Below are 11,941 nucleotides of genomic sequence, written 5' to 3'. Positions count from 1 at the left end.
TCCACTGTGAGGAACATAGTAAGGAAATGGAAGACCACAGGGACAGTTCCTGTTAAGCCCAAAAGTGGCAGGCCAAGAAAAATATCAGAAAGGCAGAGAAGAAGAATGTCTATTTTGATGGACAACAGGTCTCAGTTTGTGTTAAATTCAAGAATACCACCTGGATTTATGTAAGCAAATAAGCAAGAGCCTTCTTCCATTGGATAATAACTGCACACATCCTGTGGACATGGAGCAGATACCTAAGGGAATTGTACAGTAGATCCAACTACTAAAATCAGGGTTAAGAACTGTCTGATGCATTATTAAAAAATTAAAGGACATTGGGTGATTTTACCCACTGTGTTATATCAAGCCCAAAGTCACTGTAGTGTTTTCCCTCTGCTGACAACTTTTATGGAGATGCGGATTTCATTTTCCAGCAGGATTTGGCACACTGCCCACACTACCAAAAGTACCAATTAGTCTTATATAATATTCAATTTTTCTGAGACACTGATTTTTAGGTTTTCATTGTCTGTAAGTCATAATCATCATCAACAATAAAAGAAATAACATTTTGACATTTTGAACTGATTTACTGATATTCAATGATATTTTATTTTTTTGAGATGCTCTACTACTATATATGAACCTAACCTCTATATAAGATGCTAACCTGACTGTAGAGCTGTGTTAAATATCTGTGAGGTGACTCAGGCCGTCTGAGACGATGAACAGAAACACAGCTGCTTAAAGGAATCCTACTGTATCAGCCAGCAAGTCCTTACACAGTCAACACACGCTCTCAGATCAGCATTAGCACTCGCTCAGGCATCGCGGCTGTGTGAGCTGAGCTGGTGGGTGATTAGGCCTAACCAAAAACTCACAGATACAGACATTCTGCATTCAATAGTGAGAGTAGTGCAGAAAAAATAAATCAACATTAAATTATTGTGATTATTTTGATTTTGAACATTTAAAAATTCATAGATTCTGTTCCATTTTTCATGGAGAGAAAATTTTGTATGTATGATAAGATATTGTATAATAAGAAAACATGTGAAGTTTAAGCAGTTTTGTCAGCACAACTTCAGCCAGTATGTTTCTTTTTAAATTGTATGGGTTTTTCCCCAACCCCTGGGTTGCCAGGTACGGAACACAGTAGCAGGCAAACAGTTATGCAACTATAAAAGCTATCAAGTGAACTGTTTTAGCAAAAGCAGCATCTACATATTCTAAAAAAAAAGCTTGAAAAGCATTGGCATCTACAGGGGTTGGACAATGAAACTGAAACACCTGTCATTTTAGTGTGGGAGGTTTCATCATGGCTAAATTGGAGCAGCCTGGTGGCCAATCTTCATTAATTGCACATTGCACCAGTAAGAGCAGAGTGTGAAGGTTCAATTATCAGGGTAAGAGCACAGTTCTGCTCAAAATATTGCAATGCACACAACATTATGGGTGACAATTTGTTCTCTAAAGAGGACAAATTGTTGGTGCACGTCTTGCTGGAGCATCTGTGACCAAGACAGCAAGTCTTTTTGATGTATCAAGAGCCACAGTATCCAGGGTAATGTCAGCATACCACCAAGAAGGACCAACCACATCCAACAGGATTAACTGTGGATGCTGTAAGAGGAAGCTGTCTGAGAGGGATGTTCGGGTGCTAACCCGGATTGTATCCAAAAAACATAAAACCACGGCTGATCAAATCACGGCAGAATTCAATGTGCACCTCAACTCTCCTGTTTCCACCAGAACTGTCCGTCACCACAATAAATTAGTTTCAGTTTCATTGTCCAGCCCCTGTATCTAAAAGGCTCTCTTTATTTCTCTTTAACAAGTAATCACTGTGCTTCAGCTATGTTACTTAACCATTACTAAGTAATTCATCACAACCAATAGCATAGAAGGAAAGGGTTATTTTAATTCATTTTAACATTTGAGAGTTTGCATCCATATTCAGCATCGAATGCCACTGTGTCCTCAATCTTGCAAATATATATTTAAGAGCATCGCATTATCGTGAGTTATCAAGGCAGTTAGCATGAGTTAGCATTTGGGCTAGATTGTTAAAGTGATCTAGTGACTAGTGCTGGGTAATGCCATCATTGTTTTTCACCACATTTTAATGTTAAATTCAGTTATGTGCATCAAAGTCTCATCCAAACAACCCTTTAGTTACCTCAAAAAATATTTATTAATGCAAATATATATAAATATTTTCCATCCAAACTTATTCAAGCCCAAATGATGCTCCTTCCAGTTCCAGATTAGCCATATCTTGTGCATTTAAGGTAACCCAGCACTTTACACATCAATACAGAAGCTCTTCACACCAGATCTTAAATTAGTCTGGCTGTGGGAGGCTCATTGTTATCCACGCGCCGCATTAAAGGAGGTCCTCGTGATTAAATCTGTATCACTGTGACCCAAAGCGCGTGGGAAACGGGCAAATACCGGGAGAAAATAGATCACCATCTGTCTGAGAACACCCTGCCAGGAGAACTTCCCACCACACTTCAAAAAGTCGTCGTCTCCACAAATCCAGCCGCAGAGTTCAGCAGCGGCGTCACGATCCACTGCTGCTCTGCTGTGCAGTTTAAGGATGAGTCTGGAATCAGCCACCTGCTCTGAATGTAATAGATTTTAACTGGGAATTGAGGCTTTTGCTGGAGTGCCCCAGTTTAGAAATGATCAGAGGGGAACCCCCAGGGCCTTCTAGGCCTTCTGAGAAAGAACTAATGATTTCACGTTTGTCATTTTTAGTTCACGTAGTTCAGTATTCGTACGTGGTTTTCATTATTCCAAGGCCTGTAGATCAAGGGGATTGAACCTACAACCTTCTGGCCTCAAACCAAAAGTTCTCTGATCAGAATTGAACCCAGAAACCTCAAAAAAAAACTTTTGTCGATGGATTAAATTAGCAACATTTTAGTTCTAAGTCTTTCTTCTACAAACTCTAATAATCCCAATTCCTGGTGCTTCAGGAGATTTAACTGGTAACCTCTGATCATGAGCTCCTTATTTATAACACCCAATGAGCTCAATTCCTGCTGGTGCTGGAGATTGAACCAGCAACTGTCTGGTCCCAAGCTTCTATTTTCTAATCTCCAATAAACCCAATTCCTGCTGGTCTTGCGGATTGAACAAGCAAGCTTCTGGTCACAAGCTCCTCTTTTAAAACACACAATGAAACCAATTCCTGCTGGTCCTGGGAATTGAATTGATAACCTTCTGCCCCCAGAAGGTTTCTCTTTTCTAACCCCCTATACCCTTAATTCCCTAATCCCCAATAACAACAATTCCTGCTGGTTCTGAGCATATTTTTCTTTCCCTGAATAGACCCAATTCCTTCTGGTCCAGGGGATTGAACTGGTAACCTTTTGGTCCCTGGCTCCTTATTTCTAATCCACAATAATCCAAATTCCTGCAACCCTCTGGTTACAGGCTCCTCTTTTCTTACCCAAGCTAATCTTTTTTTTAAAGCATAATAACCAAATTCCTGCTGGTCCTGGAGATTGAACCAGCAACCTTCTGGTCCCAAGCTACTCCTATTTAACCCCTAATAACCTGAATTTCTGCTGGTCCTGGGAATGTAATTGGTAACCTTCTGACCCCAGCTTTCTCTTTTCTAACGCTTTTTTCCTTAATTCCTGCTGGGTCAGGGAATAAACTGGTAACCTTCTGGTCCTGAGCTCCATTTTTTTACTGCCAATAAATCAAATTCCTGCTGGTCTTGCGGATTGAACCAGCAACCTTCTGGTCTCAAGATCCTAATTTATAACTGGTAACCTAGTGGTCCCAAGCATCGCTTTTATAACACCCAATGAAACCAATTCCTGCTAGTCCAGGGAATTGAACTGGAGACTTTCTCATCACCGGCTTCTCCTTTCTAATCCCCAATAACCCAAATTCCTGTCGGTCCTGTGGAATGAACCAGCAACCTTCTGGTCACACACTTCTCTTTTCTAATCCACAAAAACACACATTCCTGCTGGTCCTAGGGATTGAACCAGCAAACTTCTGGTCTCAAGATCCTAATTATAACTGGTAACCAAGCTCCTCTTTTATAACACACAATGAAACCAATTCCTGCTGGTCCTGGGAATTGAATTGATAACCTTCTGGCCTCAGAAGGTTTCTCTTTTCTAACCCCCTATACCCTTAATTCTTGCTGGTCCTCAGGATTAAACCAGCAACCTTCTGATCCAAAGCTCCTCTTTTTTAACACCCAATGAAACAAAATTCCTGCTGGTTTAGGAGATTGAACCGACAACCTACTGATCCGAAGCTCCCCTTTTATAACACCCAGTGAAACCAATTCCTGCTGGTTCCAAGTTGAGTTAACAAAATGTTAGTGCATTTCTATTGGTCCATTTAAGTTGAAATTTGGAAATGTAAAGGTGCTTTCATTTATTTAGACTGTATTAGACATTACAGACTAAGCAGCTTACACAACTATTATTTTAGACTAAATGAAGTTGAGTTAAATCAAACTTTCAGTTTGAGTTCTAAGATCTGATTTGATATTTGTTTTTACAGTTTCCAGTTCACTTCTATCCACTTTGGAGCATTTCTTATTGGTCTGTAATGGGAGAAACAACTGCCTAATTTAAATTAGGGCAAAATGTAAAAAGTGGAAAAGGTTTTTTGGAGAAATTAAACAATATTAGCTTAATAGCTCTTAATTAGACACCTTAATGTAAATCTGTATCACACTTAATCAGTGGGAGAAGATCAGATGCTACTATATTTATATTCTCTCTCGCTTTCTCTCTCTCTCTCTTTCTCTCCTTCTCTCTCGCTCACTCTCTGCCTCTTTGATTGGGGGATATTTTTATAAATCTAGGTCCGGAGGCCACCTGGGGAAAACAGCACCAAATTCAGGCCATGAAACAAACCCAGGCCAAGAAGAAAGGACGTCAGTAATGCATTACCATACCATCGCTTTCCCACCGGTGAAAAACGAGGGAGAAGCCATTACTCACTCAAATAGGACTTAATAGAAGCGATATAGACAACTTAGACAACCTCAGCTCAGTCTAACTCTTCTAATAATCCTCACCCTCCTCCCAGCAGACAGATCTGAGGCATGGTAAGAGGCGCATTTCTGTCTTTTCTTTTGCTTTTGCTTCTCTAATGTACTTTGATTTTCTGGTTTCTGCTTCTATTTTTAATGTGGAATGTGTCTCACGCTTACGTAACCCAAAGTGACTGATTTTTTTTTTGGAAAGCTTACTTTGTGCTCCTTTTGAACAGTTTGGGTAGGGACCCAATGATGATGATGCTGGAGCCAATGGAAATACATGAGCTCAGATGTAAGATGTTTGGACCACCAGTAGACTTATACACTGGATTAATAATGAAAAAAAAAAAAAAATATATATATATATATATATATATATATATATATATATATATATATATATATATATATATATATATATATATATATGAAACAATATGTAATGATACCTATGGTAATATTATTTTATTTAAAGATCTAAAATTAGATGTGGAAATAAGTTAGCATGTGATAATATCAATAGTAAAATTCTATCTGTTAATGTTAGAGATACTTCATGGCTTATTTCTTATTAAATGCCCAATGCCCAACTGTAACCATGACGAAACCCTTGAACATTTCTTATTAGAATGTAATAGATCCAAATAAACCTGGGAAAAACTAAAAGATATAAATAGAAATATACAAATAAATATGAAAACAATAGCATACACATTATTTAATTCATCAATACAAAAAGAAGAACAAGAAATAATATGGTTAAAAATATTAATCGCAAAAAATCATCTATGGAAAACGAGAACAAGCACTTGTTCCAAGCACTACGGTTTTTAATCATATTGTAAGAGAATTAAAGAGGAGAAGGACTATGGACAAAAAGAAACAACAAAATAAAAAATGGGACTGTAACTTTTTTTTTATTTTATATGTAATATTGCATGCTTTTTGTAATTTTGTAACTGTAAAAATATTTTTCTCTAAATAAAGTATAAAAAAAAAAAGTAAAAGAAATGAGCAAACCTAAAATGTGTTGTGCTGGTAGAGTAACTGGATCAGATGCAGCAGTGCTGCTGGAGTTTTTAAACATCTTAGTGTCATTGCTGGACAGATAATAATCCAATAGTAGTGTCCTGTAGGCAATGTCCTGTAAGCACTGATGAAGGACTAGAGCAGTGGTTCAAATATCTAATTTATTAAATACGAGGTGATGAAACTCAGAGATTTGCATGTAGGTACCTGATAACTTTCCTTAGGAGACTTGCGGTCAGCCAGCTCTCTTATTGGTGATGGAAGAGCCCTAGGTTCACAAGTGGGGAAGGGGCGAGACTGCTGCTCCATAAAACCTGTGGGGGTGGGGGGGGAGGGGAAAGGGAAATGTTATAAGTTATGTGTTTTATTGATACTTACTCGTAAAGTGCACTATTTTGGTAAGATATGTCTGTAAATAACTACTATCAGTAGTGTGTTTGATTTGTGTTATTGTTATTGTATATGTTAGTGTGTTTGTTTGTTTATTAGTCCCCCTTAATAATGGTAGCGTCCAATGGTTTTGTGGGTGGGGCTACAGCGTTATAAGTTTAAAAACTCCAGCAGCACTGCTGCAGTTTCTAAGACTACACCCAAATAATACACTAGTTGCTACAGTATGTGGTGGTTCTGTGGGGTCCTAACCATTGAATAACCATTGTAGAACCTATGAAATTACATACAAATGCTCCTATATGATCAGTGAAGCTAAAAAAAGGATAATGGGTGTGAAAACAAGTAAATTGCCAATTGCCATTATGTTATTATATTATGTTGATTGGTGTGTATCTACCTCAGTTTCCATGTATGTACTTAAAAATTACAGCCCTGCAGATAAACTGTTATTGTATGTTATGTAGATTACAAGATGAAGATGTTCTATGTCCACGTTGACCTTAGAACTGGTTGCCTATTAAATAAAGCAGCAGGAAGTGTAAAACTGGTTTCAGATTACCATAAAAGACAGTCGTACTCATGTAGTAATGAATATAGGCTCCATACTGATAAGCTGTAAGTGTAAATGTGTGACACGGCGTACAGGGGATCAGCACAGATAATCTACTCTCAATATGTACGGCTGTAAAATGCCATCTGTCAGTGGATCCACAATCTCTCTCTCTCTCTCTCTAAAGCTTTACAACAAGCAATAACCCTCAGGACTAATGTAATTTGGCATACACGTTGCCTATAGCAGGGCCTATAACTTATTCACTATAATAATCCTCTGCTTTTCATAGTGTTTATGGAAACCCCTTCTAACAAACGCAGCATTCAGCTTCTTTAAAGAGAACATATAGCCTTTAACCTATAGATTTAATACATATACTTCTTTTTACATAAGTTAGAATAGGTTTATGGGCTATACAAAACATGTTCATGAAGTTCTTTGCACAAAATCACTCTCACACCAAAAGATCTCACCAGCTTTACTCTTGCCACTTCAGTCCCAGACAGAAGGTATAGATTCCTCCCTCAGAAAAAGTCTCCTAGCAGATTCTTGCTAGGTGTACTGTCCGAGATTCTCAAACAAAATGACTAAAATTGCATTTTGTTTCTACTGAACTAGTGGGTGGGGCTCTGGTAGGGGGTTGCCAGGTGAGGAGTGGTGCCAGGGTGGTTCTATGCAGGTTTTCTTATCGTGACGTTACAATAAGGGAAGAACATCCAAATGGCTCATAGAAGCATATGATTCCTGAGACCAAACTCAACTAAATTTCAACTGATATACAGAAAACAGATGGAAGTTTTTGTTTTCATGGTTGGACTGTTTATAGAGTTAGTCAAGAGGAACTCCAAGAGGAAATGCAAAAGCATGCAGAAAGTGAGTTTTGCATACTGCTGACATAAATGGGTTTTTGGGATGAGTTGGAGCACCAGAAATAATCGTGCACCTTCAGAACATGATCTTTCCAATGATTTATAGTGGCTGAATGGAATCAAATCCTTACAGCAATGTACTAATCATCTAGTTAAAAGTCTCGCTGGAAGCATAGAAGCTGGGAAAGACCCAGGCAAGGTCTTCCAATGACTCCGACCAATTCAGTTTATGTTGCCCAGAAATCTTGGTTAAAACAAACTCTGCTAATCTCAAACAGCGATCTATTAATCAAATTAACACATCCAACATCCTATAAACACCCAACCTTTCAGCAAACTTGTTTTACCAGCCATATCCAGGGACAGCGCCCACTATGACTAACGAAAGCTGTTGTTACATGGGCGCCACCTAGAGGAAGATGGAAGCTAAACTATTAACAATATATAATAAATATTATAGATATAATGCAACAAAAAAAAAAAAAACCTAGAGCCAATGGAAAGCACAGCAATGTCATAGTCTATTGCATTGTGAGTTCTGCAGTTCGATTGGAGCACCCAGCATGCTTGGCATACTTCTGGCAATTCCACCGGTTGTGTGTTATTTGCTCTGGTGTTAGTGTGGATGCTGGATAAGGGTCTTCATCAGTAGACCACCATTAAAAGAGAGAGCCACTGCTCATTAAATAATATATTTTTTTTATCATTTTATTTCTAATTATTTTCCCATTTTCTCCCCAGTTTACAAGGCCAATTACCCAACCCACTCATTAAGATTCCCCCTATCACTAGTGACGCCCCAGCACACCAGGAGGGTGAAGACTAGCACATGCCTCCTCCGATACATGTGAAGTCAGACTCCGCCTCTTTTTGAACTGCTAAGTAGCATCACAGCACACTCTGAGTATCAGTTCCAATACAATATAATAGATTTTTTAACAATATTTTTGTCATCCACTCTTCTTTTATATCTTAACCCTCACTCAAACACCTCTTCTTTCTCTTCCATTCCTCCTCTTCCCTCCTTCCCTCTGCTCTACCCTCATCAGAGACTCTAAGATGGTGACCTAAATGAATGTGTATGTGTGTGTGGGACAGACAAAAGCTCCTGCATGTCAGTTCTGCTTTAGAAGACCGGCATCAAGCTGAGACTTTGGACTTGTTTCACCTGCTAGTGCCAATTTTCGCGAGTTAAATTAGGCATTAAACGTTTCACAGACAGCAATCAAACAGGCTTTAAATGCTTTCCAAACCGTCCACAGATCTCCACAACCACCACGCTTCTCAAAATGGGCATGTTCTCCCGCTGGACAGGCCACTGTCTTCATATATATATATAAATAGATCTGCCAGAGATGTAGTAATCTAATAAACAACACAAAAGCAAACACACTGATTCCAGTGAATCCTGGTAGAAGCCTGTACCAGGACATTTAAACCACAGAACACTTCACACTAAATTCTGCAACATCCAGTCCACAGGAATTCCATAACGAAAAATACAGCAGAAGAACAGCTTCGGCTGGTAGCTGGTTGCAGATGGTCTAAGTAGATGGTCTTTAATATTCAAGGTGGTCATCCAGGAGAAAACATACCTGATACTGGTAAGCAAGCTGGTTAACCAGCCCTTGACCAACATATGTAGCATTTAATTTTGTCCATGCTTGGTTTGGCTGGTCAACTAACTTATTTATGCTGGTGTCTGTTAGCATTGTGGCTCCAACCCTACCAAGGCTGACTATTATTACAGTGACTAACCTAGTATTAGCATCACAGCTAACCCAGTACCATTCTCTTGAGTTTGGCTGTTAGCATCACGGCTAACTTACTCTCACCCTGTTGAGTTTGGCTGTTAGCATCGTGGCTAATCCCACTCCCACCTTGTTGAGTCTGGCTGTTAGCATTACAGTTACCCCACTCCTATCCTGTTGAGGCTGTTAGCATAAAAAACAGGGAATTTATTAATGATCCAAAGGTGGACCTGTTGATCAAGGTTTTGCTTATTGTGGATAACTTTTTTATCTGTATCTTACAGACTTTATGGCAAGTAAAGTGCTTCTGTTTATTTACAGTAAGCTTAGATTTCCAATATTTTAGTGTAGTTATCAGTGCTTAGCACTAGTAAATGCCGCCTGTCAGTGCTACACTGAGAAACCTTGAATGTTCTGATAACTGTGGTAACTCATCAGCTAGCATTCGTCCCATGTAGCTCGTTTTAACACTGTAAACATGTAGACTACAGTCTGATATACTCACCTCTGAACGGCGAAAGAATTAGCATTTTTTTCATCGTTAGTGTGGTTAGTGCGGTTAGCGGCTAATGCTAATACTGCTCCAGCCTCAGTGCTGGAGAAACTTCACAGAAACTCTTTTATAATAAACTGTACTTCAGCAGAGTGGCTTTACTGCTCTTTAATACCTGACTGGTAGAATTTATACATAAGGTGCACCGGATTATAAAGCTCACTGTATTTTTTGGGGGGAAAATTGAAGGATTTTAAGTGCGCCTTATAGTGCAAAAAAAAAATGGCAACATTTATAAATTGCTAAATTAACTTTCTTCCTCCACACCAGACAGACCAGACCAATCAGAAGAGAAAGAATGTCCTCACGTGATTTCTTTTGAGGCGTTTTGGTGCCCGAACTGAAACAAATAATAAAAAAAATATTATTAACTAATTTAGACCAGATCTAAATGTTAAATTATTAGCATTTAATATTTCTCACTGCTTCACAGCCACCTGGAAGCCGTTTTAGATGTTTTATTGTAGAGGAATAAAGTTAATTCCAGGCTCTGGATGCTCTGATATGTGGTTGCCCAGGACTGGCATTTTTTCCCACGGCTTTTCCCAGAGGCTGCTAGCGCGCACGCGCACGGGGTCGGGAGCGCGCCTCTGAGAGAGAGAGAGAGAGAGAGAGAGAGAGAGAGAGAGAGAGAGAGAGAGAGAGAGAGAGAGAGAGCAGGAGGCGCAGGGGAGGACTGGATAAGTTTGTACTCGGCTGCTCCTGGACGTGAATAATGTAGGTGCTGGTTCTGGTCCTGGTCCTCGTGCTGGTTTTGGTTCTGGTCCTGTGCGCGCGCGCACGCGGTGAGTACTGTCTCTGATATAAAGTATCGAAGTTCTCAGATCCGGTTTGTAGAGCTGGAGAAGAAGAGCTCAGCAGCGTTTCAGAGATACAAACTTTATTAGCCCAGATAACCAACAACCTTCACTCTGCACTGAGTATTACTGCAACTGTTCAACTATAGAATGTATTAGAGGTTGGTTTTGGTCTCTGCTGGTTTTGAAGTGGTGTGTGATGGTTGGTAGGTGGTGTTATTTATGTTTTATTGGTAAAAATCGGTAGATAAATCATTGGTAGTTAAATCTCTTTATTAGAGAGAGAGAGATAGAGATAGAGATAGAGAGAGAGAGAGAGAGAGAGAGAGATGTTAATAAATTCAGTATTGTTTGCATGGCTCACAACATTCCCAGCTTCTTACCTTTACTTTATAAATACTGCTGCTGTTTGACCATAAAAAATAATAAAAAAAAAATACAATAATTTTGTGTTTTTGGTGATTTTAAATGGTGATTTAAAATGGTGTCTAATCATTGGTAAAGGCAGATGATTGATTAATGCATTGGCAATATATTAGTGTGTAAATGGTACTTTTACTCTGGACTGGGTTCTACTACAGCTGTTTGACCATGGAAACAAGTAGAGGTTGGTTTTGGTCTCTGGTGGTTTTGAAGTGGTGTGTGATGGTTGGTAGGTGGTGTTATTTATGTTTTATTGGTAAAAATTGGTAGATAAATCATTGGTAGTTAAATCTCTTTATTGGAGATAGAGAGAGAGAGAGAGAGTTATGTAGATATGTTAATAAATTCAGTATTGTTTGCATGGCTCACAACAATCCCAGCTTCTTACCTTTACTCTGGAAATACTGCTGGCTGCTGTTTGACCCTTAAAAAAAAAACAATTATATGATAATTTTGTGTTTTTGTTGATTTTAAATGGTGATTTTAAAATGGTGTCTAATCATTGGTAAGGGCAGATGATTGGTTAATGCATTGGCAATATATTAGTGTATAAATGGTACCT

At 38.8% G+C, this 11,941-nt stretch overlaps 1 protein-coding gene across 2 annotated transcripts in view; it reads left to right on the top strand.

The window, feature by feature from the left end:
• Positions 1-10,782: 10,782 nt before the first annotated feature.
• The window catches only part of ppp1r9alb (protein phosphatase 1 regulatory subunit 9A-like B), a 42,631-nt gene continuing 41,472 nt past the window's right edge, over positions 10,783-11,941 (top strand). For both annotated transcript variants that reach the window (XM_049469700.1, XM_049469699.1), the window contains exon 1: positions 10,783-10,944. The gene's annotated coding sequence lies outside the window, so the exon portion shown is untranslated. The remainder of the gene's footprint in view (positions 10,945-11,941) is intronic.

Source organism: Astyanax mexicanus, chromosome 21 (assembly GCF_023375975.1).
Source record: "Astyanax mexicanus isolate ESR-SI-001 chromosome 21, AstMex3_surface, whole genome shotgun sequence".
Lineage (NCBI taxonomy): Eukaryota > Metazoa > Chordata > Actinopteri > Characiformes > Acestrorhamphidae > Astyanax > Astyanax mexicanus.
This window is presented reverse-complemented; position numbering and strand designations above follow the sequence as displayed.